This window comes from Tamandua tetradactyla, chromosome 1 (genome assembly GCF_023851605.1).
Source record: "Tamandua tetradactyla isolate mTamTet1 chromosome 1, mTamTet1.pri, whole genome shotgun sequence".
Classification (NCBI taxonomy): domain Eukaryota; kingdom Metazoa; phylum Chordata; class Mammalia; order Pilosa; family Myrmecophagidae; genus Tamandua; species Tamandua tetradactyla.
The window spans coordinates 176,735,206-176,751,876 of record NC_135327.1 but is presented as its reverse complement, the minus strand read 5'-3'; the positions used below and the strand labels follow the sequence as shown (position 1 = coordinate 176,751,876).

Sequence of the window (16,671 nt, the reverse complement as noted above, 5' to 3'; positions counted from 1 at the left end):
CTATTAGTAGAGAGTTGGCTGTCTTCTATTAGATTTCATATATGCCAGTTTGTCTTATCATTCTTTCCTTACTTTGTATTTGTAGTTTTGATATTCTCTTCAACAGTTGCTTAATTTCAAAAAAAAAAAAAATTATCTCAACAAATTGAAGGTTTAGGTAAAATTGTATAATTTGGAGGCAAGAGAATGTGACCAAAATTATAACAAAAATAATAGCCATAGCTAACATGTAACAAGTACTTATTATATACCAACCCCTATGATAACCTCTATAAACTCTCATTTACTCCTCACAACACCTCTGGCTTTAGAGATCTACTCTTCCACCAAAACTTTGAAATTACATCCTTCTTTCTCCCCATCTTTTCTTCTCTTTCTGTTTATTCCAAACTCAGTGCTTCGTAAAAGTCTGGGCATGGTGGAACCTCCTTGCATTATTATCTGTCCACTTGGGTGCTGGTCAGAGTGCCTTCTCAGCTTTATATTTGGCTTGTGGGTTAATGTGCCTGGCTCCTCCCCTGATGCCCAGTTTCATCAGGTTTCTTCTTATTCAGCTTTGCTGAACAGAGATGGGACCTTCCGCTTTCACCACTGCTTGATCTTCTGAAACACTGACTAGTTTGAACCATAAAAGACAATCCACACCTGCACAAAAATCAGAGTTCTCCCTGCATCCACAATGCTTGCCACAGTCTTTCTCAAATGTAGATTCAAGGGTCCATGGGCTCTATGAGAATTTTAAAATTCTATGCATTTATTTTGTGGCAATCTAAAAAAATTATTATTATGCAGATGAATCTTTGTTACAGTGGTAATTTAAAATTGAAAGATATTTCCAGAGAATCAGATTTAGTTATTTTAAGTTGCAGTTTCTGAAAAACATCATGAGGGGAATTAGCAAAATTGGATTACATAGTAGTATTGTATCGATGTTACATTTCCTGGTTTTGATAACTGTTTCTTTTGGTTATAAAAGAGAGTCCTTGTTCTTAGTAAATAGCCATTGGAGTATCTATGTTTAAAGGCAGGATATCTGCAAACTACTCCCCAATGGGTTGAGGAATAAGTGTGCATGTGTATGTGTGTGTAAAGCAAATGGGGCAAAATGTCAACGAATTCTGTCAACAATTGGTGAATCTGAGTAAGAGTTAAATTAGAGTTCTCCATATTTCTTGCAACTTTTTCTAAGTGTGAAATTATATCAAAATAAAAAGTTTTTTAAAATGTCACTACTTCCATGGACCTCAGTCCACAATGTGTTTTTAGTGTGTGGGAAAATAATTATTTTTCATTTAAAATTATTCAAGGTGAGAAACAAGTCAATAAGCCCTCTATTCTGCCACCAAATTAATCATCGGATTAACAAATTTAAACCAAAAAAATCAACCATTTTGCTTTCTGCTTAGAGTTTTCCACTGACTCCTAAATGCCTCGTTCAAATACCTGGTCTGGACTACAAGCCCTCCGTGGTTTTAGCCCTTGCAGTCCCAGCTGCTGCTACTCCTTGCCTTACAGTTATGAGCACCAAACTACCTGTGGCTTCCTATAAGCTCATTGGTTCACTCTTCTGACTTTCACCACATTCACTCTGTCCAAACTGCCACCATAACTCCTCCTACTCACATATCATTTTTTCTTTAAATGAAGAAAAAATGTCATTTGTTAAAACCAAAAATTTGATATTGCCTCCTTGAATCTTCCTAAGCTCGGTGTTTCTGCTCAGAGCTCTGGTAGCCCCTGGATATCTTCCATAGCAGTCCTCTTACTGCTTTCTATATCTCTACTAGGCTGTGAGCTCACAGAAGACAGAGCTGCATCTACTCTCCACACCTAGCATAGTGACCAGGGACAGAGAGGACATTTGTTGACCTGAGGAGCAGCTTAACAGACAGCTCCCTTAGTGGGATCTGCCATGTATGCAGGCAGAGAACATGGCTGCAGGGTGAGGGGTGAGTTGAAAAGTTCCAAAAGATTCTTCCTCCCTCAAATGTCTCCCACACTCCTTTGCCACAATGTTTGAAATTTCCATTAATGTCCTTAGTTTAAAGTACTGGTTTCCAGAAAGATAAAATTTAACTGCAGCTATGCTTTCTAGTATAGGAAACCTATTAACATGCATTATTATAATGGCACAGATTATTATCATTAAAGAGCATCTTCTTGATTGGTAGATTACTATATGGTTTATAAAAGAAATAAGTTTCATAAAGGCTTGTTCTAGTTTGCAAGCTGCTGGAATGCAATATACCAGTAATGGAACGGCTTTTAAAAAGGGGGGAATTTATTAAGTTGTATGTTTACAGTTCTAAAGCCAGGAAAATGTCCCAATTAAAGCAAATCTTTAAAAATGTCCAAATTAAGGGACCAACAAGAGTTTACCTTCACCCAAGAAAGGCTGATGGAGTTCAGGGTTTCTCTCTCAACTGGAAGGGCACATCGCGAACATGGTGACATCTGCAGGCTTTCTCTCCAGGCTTCTTGATTCATGAAGCTCCCTTGGGGATATATTCCTTCTTCGAAAGGTCTCTGGCTGTGCACTCTGTGTCTTTCTTCAAAATGCTTCCTCTTTTGAAGGATTCCAGTAAACTAATCAAGACCCACCTGGAATGGGTGGAGTCACATCTCCCTCTAATCTGAGGTTAATATCCACAATTGGATGAGTCACATCTCCATGGAGATCATCTAATCAAGAGATTCTAATTTGCATTTTTGAACAGGGGTTAAAAGAATCTTCCTCCCACAAGATTGCATCAGGATTAAAAGCACAATCCTTTCAAACCAGCACAGGCTCAACATCTATATTTATTTTTCCTGTCAGCCCAGAAGAGTGCTTGAACATAGTAAGTGTTCAATAAGAGAGTGCCGGATAAATAAATGAATGGAAAACTTTCACATACATTGTCTCACTAAATCCTCACACAAAAAAACTTTAAGTCAGAAAGACCCTGGCACTAGACGTCCCAACATCATTTACCTAAAAGACTAGACTCTGTGGAGTCAGAGAGGTGGCTGCCCTAGATGACACCTTGTCTCAGGGCTATGCATGTCCACTCATGAGTTACGGCTCACGAGAAAAAAACTTTTGGAAGAGGAAGGACAGTGATAGGTCTACCTGTGCCCAGAATAGGTGCTGAGATACCTCTTTGAATCCCACTGCTTCAGCAAGGGGTTAATGGAAGCTTTCAAGCAGGATAGATAATTAACCAGATTAAATCTCTACCTGTCAATTAAGCCAATATATTTGAGTATAATGCTATTTAATTCTGTGCCAGAAATGGTGCAATAAATCAAAGTTTACAGATGTCTTCAGCAAGCCCTTGATGGATGAAACACTGTAACCCAGAAGTGCATAGAAAATCTCAAATAAGATAACCTCCCATGTGATTAATATAGCTGTCTGCATTGGCATCGGCTCCAGAAGGTTCTAATCCAAACATGATTAACATCACGTACTTTATTGTGACAGATTTAGAAACCTGAACTAACTAACCAGGCAAATGGTGCTTAATTATACTGACTCATTATGGACCTCAGCAATAAAGCAGGGATAGAGAGTTGTGTTAATTCCCATCACACAGTCACACGCAACAGTATCCAGAGTGTCTTACAGAGTCTGGTTGGTGTACAAGGCACAGGAGCAATCTTGTTTCTCTAAGGGCCACTTTCCTTCTCTCCACTCAGTGGTGCTTATTTGCAGTCCTGGTTCAGACCAACTGGCCAGCAAATGCATATCACTGCTCACAAAGGGGAAGAAGCAAGAGGACATGAATGTTTTTATCAGTGTTTCTCCATTTTTGAAAAACAAAAATAATTGAGTTCTAAGTCTTTTTTTTTATACAAAAGATGGCGCCCATGTAAGCAAATGTGTCTGGCAGGAACTCTATTATTTAAGAGGTTAAATTAAAAGTTTATCAACCTCCTGCATTGATTCTGTATTTGTGCAATTTCAAAAGGATGGTCTTTTAAACATATGCAGATTTGAGCTATTAGAAGTGGGTTAGAAACTTCTGGATAAAAGACAGAAAATTCAACTCCCTGTCCTGTTTCCAGACTGAAATTAGTCATAGGGGACTTCCCTATGTCTCATTTGAGTGTCAAAATGTGAGCAATTAGCACAAATTTTTACAATAAGAGCAAGTCTTTGACTGCATCTGTGCTGATTCAAGTGTAACCACGAGGACCAGGTGTCAGTCATGGTTTGCTGATTGACTGATGGATCAATAACGTGTCCCAAATGTTGTGTATGGATGCTATGGGACAGGAATGAAGCATAATTCATAGATTCTACTCTTAAAATACATCCCATTTATTTGGAAGAGCAGCTTAATACATACCAAGAAATTAAGGATAACAGTTGTATAGTATTGGCCATACATGCAATAAGAATTCACTGAGAAGAGAGATGAGTGTTGACAGGAGTCAGTCAAAAAAGCCTTCATGAGGAGGTGGGCTTGAGATGAATGTTAGAGAACAGGAAGGATTTGGACAGGCAAAGAAGATGGAGTAGAGCATTCAAAATAGGAGAAAGAGCACAAACAAAAATATAGTTGAAGAATTGAGGTTTTGGGTGAAGAAGGCAGTGTGGGTTGTGATTTAAAAGATGTAGGCTGCATATTGGTGGTAGATCAGATGGGTGTGACAACACCATGTACTGGTTTGAAGCTGTTATGTACCCTAAAAAGACCATGTTCTTTTAATCCATTCCTATGAGTGCTGACCTGCTGTGGGTGGGAACTTTTGGTTAGATTATTTCAATTGAGATTGACCCAGCCCATTCAAGGTGCATCTTAATTCTTTTACTGGAGTCCTACATGTGGATGAAAGGCAGAAAAAGCACAGAAAGCTTGGAGAGAAAAGCTCCAGAGAAGCTAAGAGGGAGCCACTGAAACCAGAAACTGAAAGCAATGAGACCTGTGAGAGAAGGACCAGCAGACACCAGTCATGTGCTTTGTCATCCCATGTGAAAGAGGTGTCCCAGATTCCAGCAGCCTGTCTTTAGAGAAAGTATCCTCCTGCTGTTGCCTTAATTTTGGACATTTTCAAAATGTCCTAAGAACTGTAAATTATAAGTTAATAAATCCTCATTGTAAAAGACAATACATTTCTGGTATACTGCATTCCAGCATCTTTAGCAACCAAAACAGAACACATTTGGAAAAGTATCCGGAGAAGTCCATATCCGAAACCCAAGGCACTATGGAAACATTTAATATAATTGAATAAGGATTGCCTTAGTTTGCCAGGGTTGCTATGACAAAAATCATGCACTATTTGACTTACATAATGGGAATTTATTGTCTCATGATATGGGAGGCTAGGAGTAAAAAATCAAGGCCATGACAGGCCATGCTTTCTCCTGGACTCTGTGGTGTTCTGGTGCTGGCTTGTTGCAAACCTTGGGATTCCTTGGCTTACATCTCTAACTCCATCACATGTGAGCTTCCTCATTCTCTGGCTTCTTCTGATTTCTAGTTTCTACTTCTGTGCCCAATTTCCTTTGCACATAAGTACGTCAGCCATATTGGATTAAGGCTCGCCCTCATTCAATTTGGCCAGACTTTAATTAATAATAACATCTTCAAAGCTCCTATTTACAAGGGGGGTCACACTCACAGGAATGTAGATTAAGACTTGACTATGTCTTTTGAGGGGTACATGATTCAGTCAACAACGGGGACATGACAACATGAGCTGGAAGACACAGATGAGTGGTTATTGCAAATCTAGGAATAAAAGACCAGCATCTTGACTATAGCTGTAATAGTAGAATTAAGACAAAAAGAGAATCAAAAGAAAAAAGTGATCCAGAACTTCTGCTTCTTTAACTGCAAATCGGAAATAGGGATAATACCTGTGATAGACTCCTTAACATCCATTCCATCCCAAATAATCACCATCTTACACCTGGACTAATGCTTCTAAATAAATCATGATGACTTTACCCTTCTCACCAAAAAATGGGTTCAGGATTGCAAATGTTACTGCTTCTGACCAGTGAGAAGTAGCTTCTGGGATATATTTACTCTACTTGTGTGAGAAACACCAGATAAGATAGTCTCTTTTCTTCGTTTGGACATAGTTCTATCTGGATGCTATGTCTGAAACTGCTGCACCATCTCACTATCCACCTGGAAAATAGTATGAGTCCTTGATGACATCATTGAGCTAACCATGAGCCTTGCTGAACCCTTGGCTTTCAGTAATGTGAAATGATTCACATTTTCATTGAATCATTTCATTCACTTGGGTTGGGTTTTTTTTCCTCATTACATAAAAAACATCTTCACTGATGCACAGTCCTAACTTCCCAAGTCAATTACAGAAAACCTTTGTAACTCACTGTATAATAAGAAGGTATAAGAAATGGGAGAAGGAAATAAAATTTTCTTTAATGCTTGCAAACTTTTTAAGTCTCATTTCATGAGTCTATTGCTAAACAAAACAAAAAATTTAAATTATACCACAACAAACCAATATTCCGTATTCCTCAGATTTGCTAAAGGTTGCATTTTCTTTCTATTTCCATCATCAGAAATGCCAGTAGCTCAAATGAGTATTAGTGTTCTCTCCCTTATTTAATAGTTATAAGTGATGGCAGTAGGTATCCTTGCTATTCCTTGAGAAAACTGCATGACAGCGACTAAACTTTTGTAACAGTATGTGTGATTCCAGTTCATTTTGAGAGCAGACAAAAGTTAGGGCTAGCCAAAAGCACATGCTATACCAGTAAAGATTAGTTTGACTATACTGCAGTAACGATACGAATATCTCAAGGGCTTAATAAGTTACGTCTCACTCAGACAAAGTCTACTTGGGTCTAAGAAACTCTCCAGGGTAGTTGTCCTCACTGTGGTGGCTCAGTATTCCCAGCAACTTTTGTTCTTGTGGCTTTTTGAACACTCAACATGGGCTTCCATGATTACCAGAACAAGAGAAGAGAGAGGTGGGGGTTCCCACCCCCTGCAAATAAAACCTGAGCCCTGATATGACACTCTACTCACAGCCCATTGGCCAGCACTAATCACATGGTCTGCCTAACCTCAAGGAGAGCAGGGAAATGTTACCCTCCCACGTCCCAGAGGAGAGCTAAGCGCAGGTGAGCACCAGAAGCCTCTGCCACACATACTAACATGTGAAGCACCAAACATGCTCTTTCAGTTTCCAAATTCTGAAGGCAAGAGTTACCCAGTCCTATAGGAAAGAGTCTGAAGAGAACTATAAACCCCATGAGCATGAATTGGTAGTCAGAACCACCTAATAATGCCTTTTATCTTGTTGAACTTTCAAAGAGCTGCCTTTCAGTTATTTTTAAGTCTCCTTGCTAGGAAAGTTTCCCACCTTGACCATAATTTTCCCTACAACTCCAAATTCTCTGAGTTCAGTATCTTGCCAAAAAAAAAAATAGATCAGGGAAACTAATGAGATAGTATATCAGTGTATTAGTTAGAGTTCTCCAGAGCAACAAGTGGCAAGATATATATATATTTATGTGTGCATGTGTGTGGGGGGAGGGGGCGTGTGTATATACTCATAATAAGTTTATTCTAGGAATTGTGGCTTATATGACCATGGGGGCTGGCAAATCCAAACTCTGTAGGCAAGCCACAAGCTGTTAAACTTGAATAAAGGTGAAGCTGGAGTCCCCAGAGGAAACTGGCTGGCCAAAGAAGAAGTAGAAATTCTTCTTTCTGACTTCTGAATTTCTCAAATCCTCAGCTCTGGCTCCTAAGACTGCTGACTGATGAGGAGGAAGAGGGGACTCCCTCACTGCTGATGCAGTCTCCTTTGTTGATTGTAGAAGAACCCCAGCCACAGATTCAATCAACAGCTTATAGATACAAGTGCATCTACGAGATACCCTCTCAGTAATAATCGGGTCAGTTGACCAAACAACTGGACACCTTAACCTAGCCAAGTGGGCACATGAAACTGACCATCACAGATAAGATGGTACTGGATCTAGCTTGAGTGGGAGGGTATTGGAAATAACGTATTGAAGAAAATCCAACGTCCCAGACTTTTAAAAGTTATGCTGTATGGGAGATTTTTCCAGATCCCTCTATTGACAATCTTTGACATTTTGGAGCTGCTTTGTGAATGTGTTGTGGTAATGTGATGGGATGGTTAGGTTCATGTGTCAACTTGGCCAGGTGATGGTACCCAGTTGACTGGTCAAGCAAGCACTGAACTATCTGTTGCTGTAAGGACATTTTGTGGACTTAAATCATCAGGATGTTGATTACATCTATGGCTCATTACATCTGCAGTAGGCTGAGGGGAATGTCTTCCTCAATGAGAGAGTTTAATCTAATCAGTTGAAGGATTTAAAAGGAGAAGTGATGACTTCAGCAGTCAGAAGAAGAAATTTTTATCTCTACTTCAGTCAGTCAGCCTCTCCCAGAGAATTGATCAAAAACCCTCATCAGAGTGCCAACTTACAGCCTACCCTATGGAATTTGGGTTGGTACATCCCCACAGTTGCATAAGAAACTTTAATAAAATCTCATACTATTTACAGATATCTCCTAGTGGTTCTGTTTCCCTAGAGAACCCTAACTAATACATGTAATATGTAGATTTCTCCCAAATTTCTCAGTATTTCTTGCTTTTTTTGGAACAGAAGGGTTGTTTAGGAACTATCACTCTTAATTTCTGTGGACTTCACCCAAGCAGTAGAGCTTCTTTAGCCAAACTCTTGAAGCACAGCCTGAGAAACTTCCCTCAAAAATCTCATATAGACACGTGACTTATCAGTATCACTTTTTTCAAAACTGAGTTTCCCTGGGAATCCTTCTTTTAGATTGTCAATAAAAATGTAAAATAATACCAGCCCTCTTTCCAAAAGGTAATTTCACTATTACAGTTTTCCTCCTAGAGTCGTAGGGAAATGATGCCCAGATAAGTCTGTATAGGGTCCTGACTGGGGGTCTGGAGGGAGGGACTCCTCTGCCCCTTCACTGCATCCACCTCTGACCTCTTTTTACCTGTCTTACTATCTCCAAAGGTAGTAAGACTTACTTACCTCCTCCAGAGGTGGAGGAGATTTGACTGATTAAGCATAGGACATTCACTGAGCCACATGTTATCAGAAGTTGGGATAAGAGGACTCGAGTCTGTATCTCTGGCTCCATTCTCTCTTTTTCTGATTCTTTACAGGCTTAACCAACAATAAACAAGGTGAAAATCTGGGAGGAAAAGATCCTACCTGGATCTCTTTCCCCACTGCAAGCAGCTAGCACTACCACACCTCTACAGAGCAGGAAGTCCACAGAGAACTCATGAAACAAACTCTGAAAGCTATCTCTTCTATATTCTGAATGAATAGCCAAGCAGATTAATTTAGACTCCCATCTGATATATTTTGCTGTTATAATTAAAACAGGCCTGGTTTTAAATCCCTGCAGCACCTCCAGCTTGCTTTGTGGTCTTGGGCAAGTTTTTTCACTTCTCTGAGATTCAATTTTTGGAGCTATAAAAAGGAGATAATGATGATGGTGATTATGATGCCCACTCCACAATGTTCTTGGGAGAAGCAAATGAGCAAAAGTATGTAAAAGCTCCTGATAAATAAATGAATAATGATAGTATGATGATGATAATAATAATAATAAACCTTAATGCCTCTCCACACCCTCTGTCCATAATTAATATATTCGACAGGAACATTTATTGGGTTACTCATTTCAAAGTTCCTAACAAAAGGCAGATCACTGGGGTCACAATGGCAATTGTTACTGAATTTCAGTTCTGTCACCAGTCATCTGGTGAAACAAATCAGCTTCAATCTTCCAGCTATATTTTCCAGTTTGCACTTGACAAAACAATCACAGAAATAGACATTTTCTTGTTTTACCAAATGTTATTATTGGCAAATATCAAAATGAATAAAAAGTTACACATTTATCAATCTCATGCTCTTCCCTGACCTTGTCCATCCCATTCCACTCCTCTGAACCTAACTGGTAATAATTTTCGTCATTTTCTTATATATTCAGGGTTTTTTTTCCTTTCCATAAACAAAAGGCAATATACTTTATACAGTGTTCTGAACCTTGCTTTATTCACCTAACAATATACACTGGAGTCCTTTGCACGTTAGAACATATGGAGTATCTGGATTTCTTTGTAAACAGCTGTATGGGACCCCACTGTGCAGCTGTGCCTGGGTTATTTAACCAATACCCTTTTGTCAACACTGGTGTGGTTTCTAATCTCTTGCTATTACAAACAACCCTGGAGTAATCTTGTACCTAAGTATTGTGTGTGTGTGTGTGTGTGTGTAGATAATCAGTAGGATAAATTCTCAGATGTCATTTTCCTGGGCCAAAGGGTAAACATACTTGTAATTTTGGTAGATATTGCCAGCTTAATGTTCATGTGGATCCTTCCACTTTCCCTTTCCAGCAGCAATGTCTACAAGTGTGAAATAAACATTTTTACAGTAATTTAACAGACAATGAGGCTAAATATGAAAGCTAGGAGGCCTGGGGAGTAAGGAGCATTAGCACATTGAATGGCTAAAATTGCATTATTTATTGGAAATGGGAAAGTTCTCTGTTGGTCAGACTGTGAGCTGAAGGCAAGGCCATGAGGTTGACAACCTGAGCTGTCCCAATGCCACTTTCTATAACAACAGCCATATCTCCCATCTGTATGGCACAACACAGCCCACAAAACTTTGTGTGCACATCAGCTGAGCTGATCTTCACACATCACTGTGAAGTGTGTGAAGCAAATAGAATTACCAGCCCCATACACAGAAAGCATGGCTGGGAGTCAGGTCCATTGACCTATTCTTGGTTTTGCCTCTAAATTGTGATGCAATTTTGAGCAAATCACCTCACCTCTCTGGGCCTCAGTTTTCTTATAGGTAAAATGGAGAGAATAAATAGTCTCAATTGCCTCATTGGTTTTAGGACTGTCCGTGTCCCATTTGACTTCTCTGGGGAGCTCAAGTTTTTCTCTTTCTAAAACCTACCATACCCCTACCCTTTGGGGAGAAAGTCTGGTTGGATCAAAGCTCACTCCCAGACCCTGAGTTGGAGAGAGTAGTTCTTAGGAGGAGATTAAAAAGGTTAAAATATCTATTTTTTTTTCAATAGAGTGCTTTTTTTGTAAGATTGTCTTGCCATTTTACAATTAGGATTGTGTGTGTGTGTGTGTGTGCATCTTTCTTTTTTAAGATAACCTCATTTTCTTCTCCCACTCTTGTGTGGTATACTAAGACCTAGGGCTTACCCCTTACTCAAAAGACCCCACCTTTGGGAGTCTCTGAGAACCAGGTTTGAGTCCTATCTAGTGGGCAATTGAGGCCAGATTTGCTCTGTCCCTGGGAATAAGAGCTCTGATGATAGAACTCAGATGGCTAAGAACAGAGTGTGCCTTAGGGAAGGGGACAGGACTCAGCAGACTCCAAACTAGGCCTAAAGCTCAGGGTACATAAGGGATCATTATGAATTGCTCTGGGCCCAGCCCAGCTCACCAGATTGGAAGACCAGATGGAGAGTGGGCTAAAACAACCAGACATGCACCAGACATGTGAACATGCCTCTGCAAAGGAGCCTCAGGCAGAGGTGGTCAAGTTTTGGACCTCCCAAGGGCTTAGAAAAATTTATTTTTCCTTGCGACATAGCCAACCATGAAAATCAAATGAGATAAAATGCAATGGCATCTGTAAAGTGGTGTAAATACTACCATGGAACAACAATGAGCTGCACCACATGGCCTGCCAAGTTCATCTCCTCCTTTGACCCCAAACTCCTTCTTCTTTCCCAATTTAAGTACAGAAGTTTATAAATGGCCTAGCATTACTAATACCTGAGAGTGGAGTTAAGGTGAGCCCTATAATAATAGCACTTACTCTCTGAAATGCTGTGGCTTCAGAGCGTGAGAGAACAGGGTGGTATTTCAGCCTGGAATGCCAAGTGTGTATAGCTCATAGTCCAGCTTCTCTGACTTCCATCCAGAGTGTTAGAGTTGTGGGGATTTGGGATTAATGTGAGGCTTTACTGGACAGCCAAATTTCAAGGACTTTCTTCAAAATCTGGGTCTTTCTATGATAGTATCAAATATGTGTGTTATGATGGGGCAAGAAAAAGCTGAGAACTATTGTCTCAGAAAAAGCTCTCTTACTAGAGCCTTTCCTAGTTGGCTTGTCTGAGTTCCAGCAACTGCATCACTGTGTTAGGGTAAGGGAGACACTGCTCCAATGAGAGACCTCACATGCAGTGGGCTTATATAAGAGAGTTTATTTCCCTCTCAGTTCTAGGGCCTAGAGGTTGGCTGTGCAGGTTGGAGCAGCAGCCTTTTCCATGTAGCTCTTTCCATCTCGTTGCTCCATCATACCCAAGGGTGTTGGGTCTCAATGGCTGAGGCTGGGTCACTGCCACAGCCATACCCAGCTTGCAGAAATGTTGCAGAGCAGAAATTTAGGCAAAGTAATTTTCTTTTAAACAACTATTGCAAATTTAGGGGACAACCTGCAGCCAATTATTTCCTACTCCCTTCTCCTTGCTAATCTTGGGGCAGGGCCAAGGCAATTGGTTTAGGAATATCAGGAACCCAGAGTACCAGAGATAGATATGTTATCATAAATGCAAAGCATAGAATTCATGGTGACCAGCTGTTCTCAATGTGCCTATGAAAATGGAATATAAAACACAGACTTAAAATTCAGTACAGACACACGATTGATGTAAGAAGGGATTGTCTTATTGTAGGGGTTAAAACATACAAGCTGGGATTTTAAGACAAATTGTAGAATCATCTTTCAGAACTCTTTCCAAATGCCATTGTTACTGATCATTTCCTCCTGGAAACCAGAAGCTGAACAAGGTGACCTTTGAGCTCCTTCCAGATCTATGATTTTTATTATTCTTGCCATACCCCTCTCCCGACCCCTTACCTCCACACAAAATCAACTAAAAATTATCTATGTAAAAAAGAATGCAACCTGAGAAAAGAAATCAATTCCTGAATCATTCTACTTTCATTTAAAGAAATTTTCTTCTTTTTATTTCTTCCGACAGACTATTTGCATGGAAACTGAATCTCAGTTCATCTGCACGTGCTCTTCTTTGTGTCCTTATTCTTGTCTGCTCTGACATGACAATCAGTTGCTGTGGAGATGACTATATGTGTCAAGAATAGAGAATTTATCATTTCAGGTGTTGAATGACTTGCTGTATCCCTGGCTGATAGTTTCTGTGATAATTTTGACTCTAGCTGCTCTGGTAAGGACATGAGAGATCTTCCGTTGAAAAGAATCCTCATGCTTAATATTTTTAAAACTCCTTTAAGTCTTATTCTCAACTTATAGAAATGGTGCCCATCCAATGTCACTATCATGTTGCAAGTTTTCCAATCCAGAACGTCAACAGAAGACTATCTCCTGGTTTTCAGTCTTGCAGAAAATAAAAGGGCCATATTCATTCATGAACCAGATATCACAGACTCCCCAAGACTATTAGTCTTACCTGATGTCTGGCAGAACCCAAGAAGATAACTGTTATTTCAAGTCTCTGGGTAGAACCCTATCTTTACCCAGCAATCAGCTAAAATTTCATTACTAAAAATTCCTTCCTTTGTCACACATTATAAGGCAAAAACTTCCTTTAAGGCCCTCACACCCAAAACCTGGAAGGGATTCAGGGAGGGGGACACTCGTGGATGGGGTGGGAAAGGGAACATGACGCAAAGGAGGAGAGGGAGAAAGGAGGAGCCGGGGAAACTGAAACCAATGTTACCCTCTTGGAGTTTTCCTTGTAGCAAAAACAATGTATTGTAGAAGGTGACGGTGGCCCACCATAGCCCCTCTGCCCACCTAGAGACCACCTACAGCTTGGTGGATTGCTCCCACACAGGGTGATAGCCAATGACCTCAAGCACCCATTACTCTCTTCCTAAAGGTTTTCTCTGGCCTCAGAAGTATGCTCAACCTATTCATGGGTAGGCCAGAAATGTCTGGGAGTTAAAGCCCCAAGAGCAGCCTTCAACCAATAAGAGATGGAATTTAATGGATCAAAACCCCATCTTCCTCATGTCTCCATGGGACAATGCTGAGGTATGTTCTATATCTCTCTGAGTCCTGATTATCCATAGACAACCATCTCATAACACAACCTCTATTGACTTTTCTTCCTCTTGCCTAGCTCCCCACCCCCTCACCTTTCTTCCTAGAATCACCTCTGAATAAACTACCCATACCAAATGCCTTGCTCAGGGTTTGCATTTGAGGAAACTCAAACCAAGATAGCATGCCTTCTTTCATATTCCACTGTTGTGCCAATCTCCCTAAATCAGTTTCTCACAGGTCCCCACAGAGAAACTTTTTCTGCTTAAGTCACACTTTTTCCTCTACTTGTTCCCTAATGCCCAACTGGTCCCATCTCTACACCATTACTAATAGAATTCTCTCCCTGGAATGGTTTCCTACTCTTTCTCCCTAAGTTCTTCCAGATCCATGAAGCCAGTCCTTGACATTTCTGACAAAGTTCTTGCAAACATTGTAAACTCCTGGTAGATTAATAGTTTCTACTTTTGCTCGTGAATATTCTCTCTACTTGCCTCATTAAATAAAAGTATATGTCAATGATCCTATCAGAAGTTGTAAAAAGGAAATCCATCCTTGAGTTAACCTGATGACCAATGGCCTCTCGCTATACCCCAAATGACAAATGCTAGTAGTGAAAACACTACTAGCTATGCCACAGATATAGCATAACTAAAACCAAGGTGACCAGGGGAGGTGAGATGTGCATGACGGATGAGGCAGTGGTAGGTTCTTGTTCTCTATCTTAATGGAAAATTGTAAATTTTAAACCCTTGCAGAACAAATAGAATCATGACTTATTCTTCACAATTTATGTAATTGATTTGTTGGATTTTTGACAGTTCTATCATGTTTCCAACAAATATCTCTTTCTTCCTTAGTAAGTTGGTCATATGGTGTTGGGAGGGGGTGGTATGGGGAAAGCTGATTATTTTCCTTTCTTTCAGTTCCAAGGCAATTACTGTCTAAATCATTTATTCAGCACTTAGCTGAAGCCACCTTGTGGTTTTTATTTGGGGGTGGTGGGTGTGTGTGCATGGTCCAGGAATTGAATCCGGGTCTCCCGCATGGAAGGCGAGCATTCTATCACTGAATCAACTGTGCACCCGCCACTTTGCATTTTAAATGCCATTTTCTACCTACAAAAGCCCAGTTTCCCCAGTCAGGCTATGAGAGCCTCCCAGGCAGGCATCTTGTCATGTTCTTCTCTCAGGTCCTGACAACTGCCAGTTACTTAGAAATAGAATTTTTTTTTCTTTTTATTGATGAGAATGTCAACGCCTTCCTAAAATACACTATAAAATTATCTGAATTCTTTAAGAGAGGTGTTGGCAGATCAGGATCTAAGTGTTTGCACCATGCAGGGTTGTATTTCTGTGCTGATTTTTTATTTTTCTGCCTTCTTCCTCAGTGTCAGGCCATTAGCCAGCTCTTTCCTCCCATTACACCAGCCTCAAATGCCTTCCCCTCCCATGCCACAAGCCCCTCCCCAGTCCCCAGATTACAATCTGTTGCAGGCTAGGCATCCCATACTCCAGATGTGACTTAGCTTGGAGAGAATACGACCCTAAATGTCTTCCCTTTAGTCAGCAGCTTTGTGATAGACATATCTTGTGCTTGGAGACTGTTTTCCTCCAGGATAGGGTCTGTCAGATGCAAAAGGCCAACACTCTAATGCACACAGGGTTTGGGAGCAGTTCTGGATGGTGTCTGGTCAATGTTAAATGATGCAGAGAAAATAATTTTTTTTTTTTGTATGCTGTATGGCAGGGTCCCATTTCATTATTTTTCCATGTGAGTACCCATTATTGCAGCACCAGAGGAAGGAATTTTTGATACCTGAGAAAAGCACCTGAAGGCCAGCATTGAAATCTCCTGTGCACTGCTGCAACTCACAAATTCACTCCCAGCCCTAGCTTTCCATGATTCTGCAACTAGAAAAAAATAAATTGACTCACTTTCTCAGAACTCAGAAACATCTATTGAGCAACAGAAGCTTTGCCCGTACAGGATCACCTACTTCAGTACTCCAGTCTGTCAGTTAACTTAGCATTGGTCCATGGCCAGATAATTTCATCTGATACTAGCAACCTCAAGAAGACATCCTGGATCCACCACGGGAAACTCACTGTAAACTTGTGCTCTACCAGAGGTGTTAGAGTAGCATTAAAGTTTGCATCCTGATTAAACAGAACAAAACAAAACACAAGCATAATATGCACTTTTAAAAACTTGCTAGTTCTTTCGTTTCTACAAATGAATTATATTGTTATGGACAACCTGTTATTGTGCAAAAAAAAGAGCTTTTTCTAAATTAATATTAACTGATTTTATTTACAATACAACATCTTGGGATATGGGAGCTAGATCATTAATGGACACTGGGATTCTCAGTTTTAATGGAGTCAGTTATCACAATGCTTCATACACACATCCCCTCTTGGTTTACCATAATCAGATCCCCAGAAAAGCTTGCTCAGGCAGAAAGAGAACTGAGAAGGATCTTTGGTTCTACCTTGATGAAAAATCCCAGGAAAGTTCTATTTTCATCGATATTTTAGCTGGTACACATGCCCAATTAGAAACGACCTGAGAAGTTTATGCTGTATGTGGAAAGTTCC

The 16,671-nt window shown here is 40.2% G+C and overlaps 2 long non-coding RNA genes across 3 annotated transcripts in view; one reads left to right on the top strand and one right to left on the bottom strand.

Moving 5' to 3' along the window:
- LOC143663719 (uncharacterized) overlaps positions 1 to 2,536 on the bottom strand; it is a 30,532-nt gene extending 27,996 nt beyond the window's left edge. Inside the window, exon 1 of the long non-coding RNA XR_013166145.1 lies at positions 2,380 to 2,536. This is a non-coding gene — a long non-coding RNA (uncharacterized LOC143663719). The remainder of the gene's footprint in view (positions 1 to 2,379) is intronic.
- LOC143687371 (uncharacterized) overlaps positions 1 to 16,671 on the top strand; it is a 46,077-nt gene that overhangs the window by 3,891 nt on the left and 25,515 nt on the right. The window lies entirely within an intron of this gene.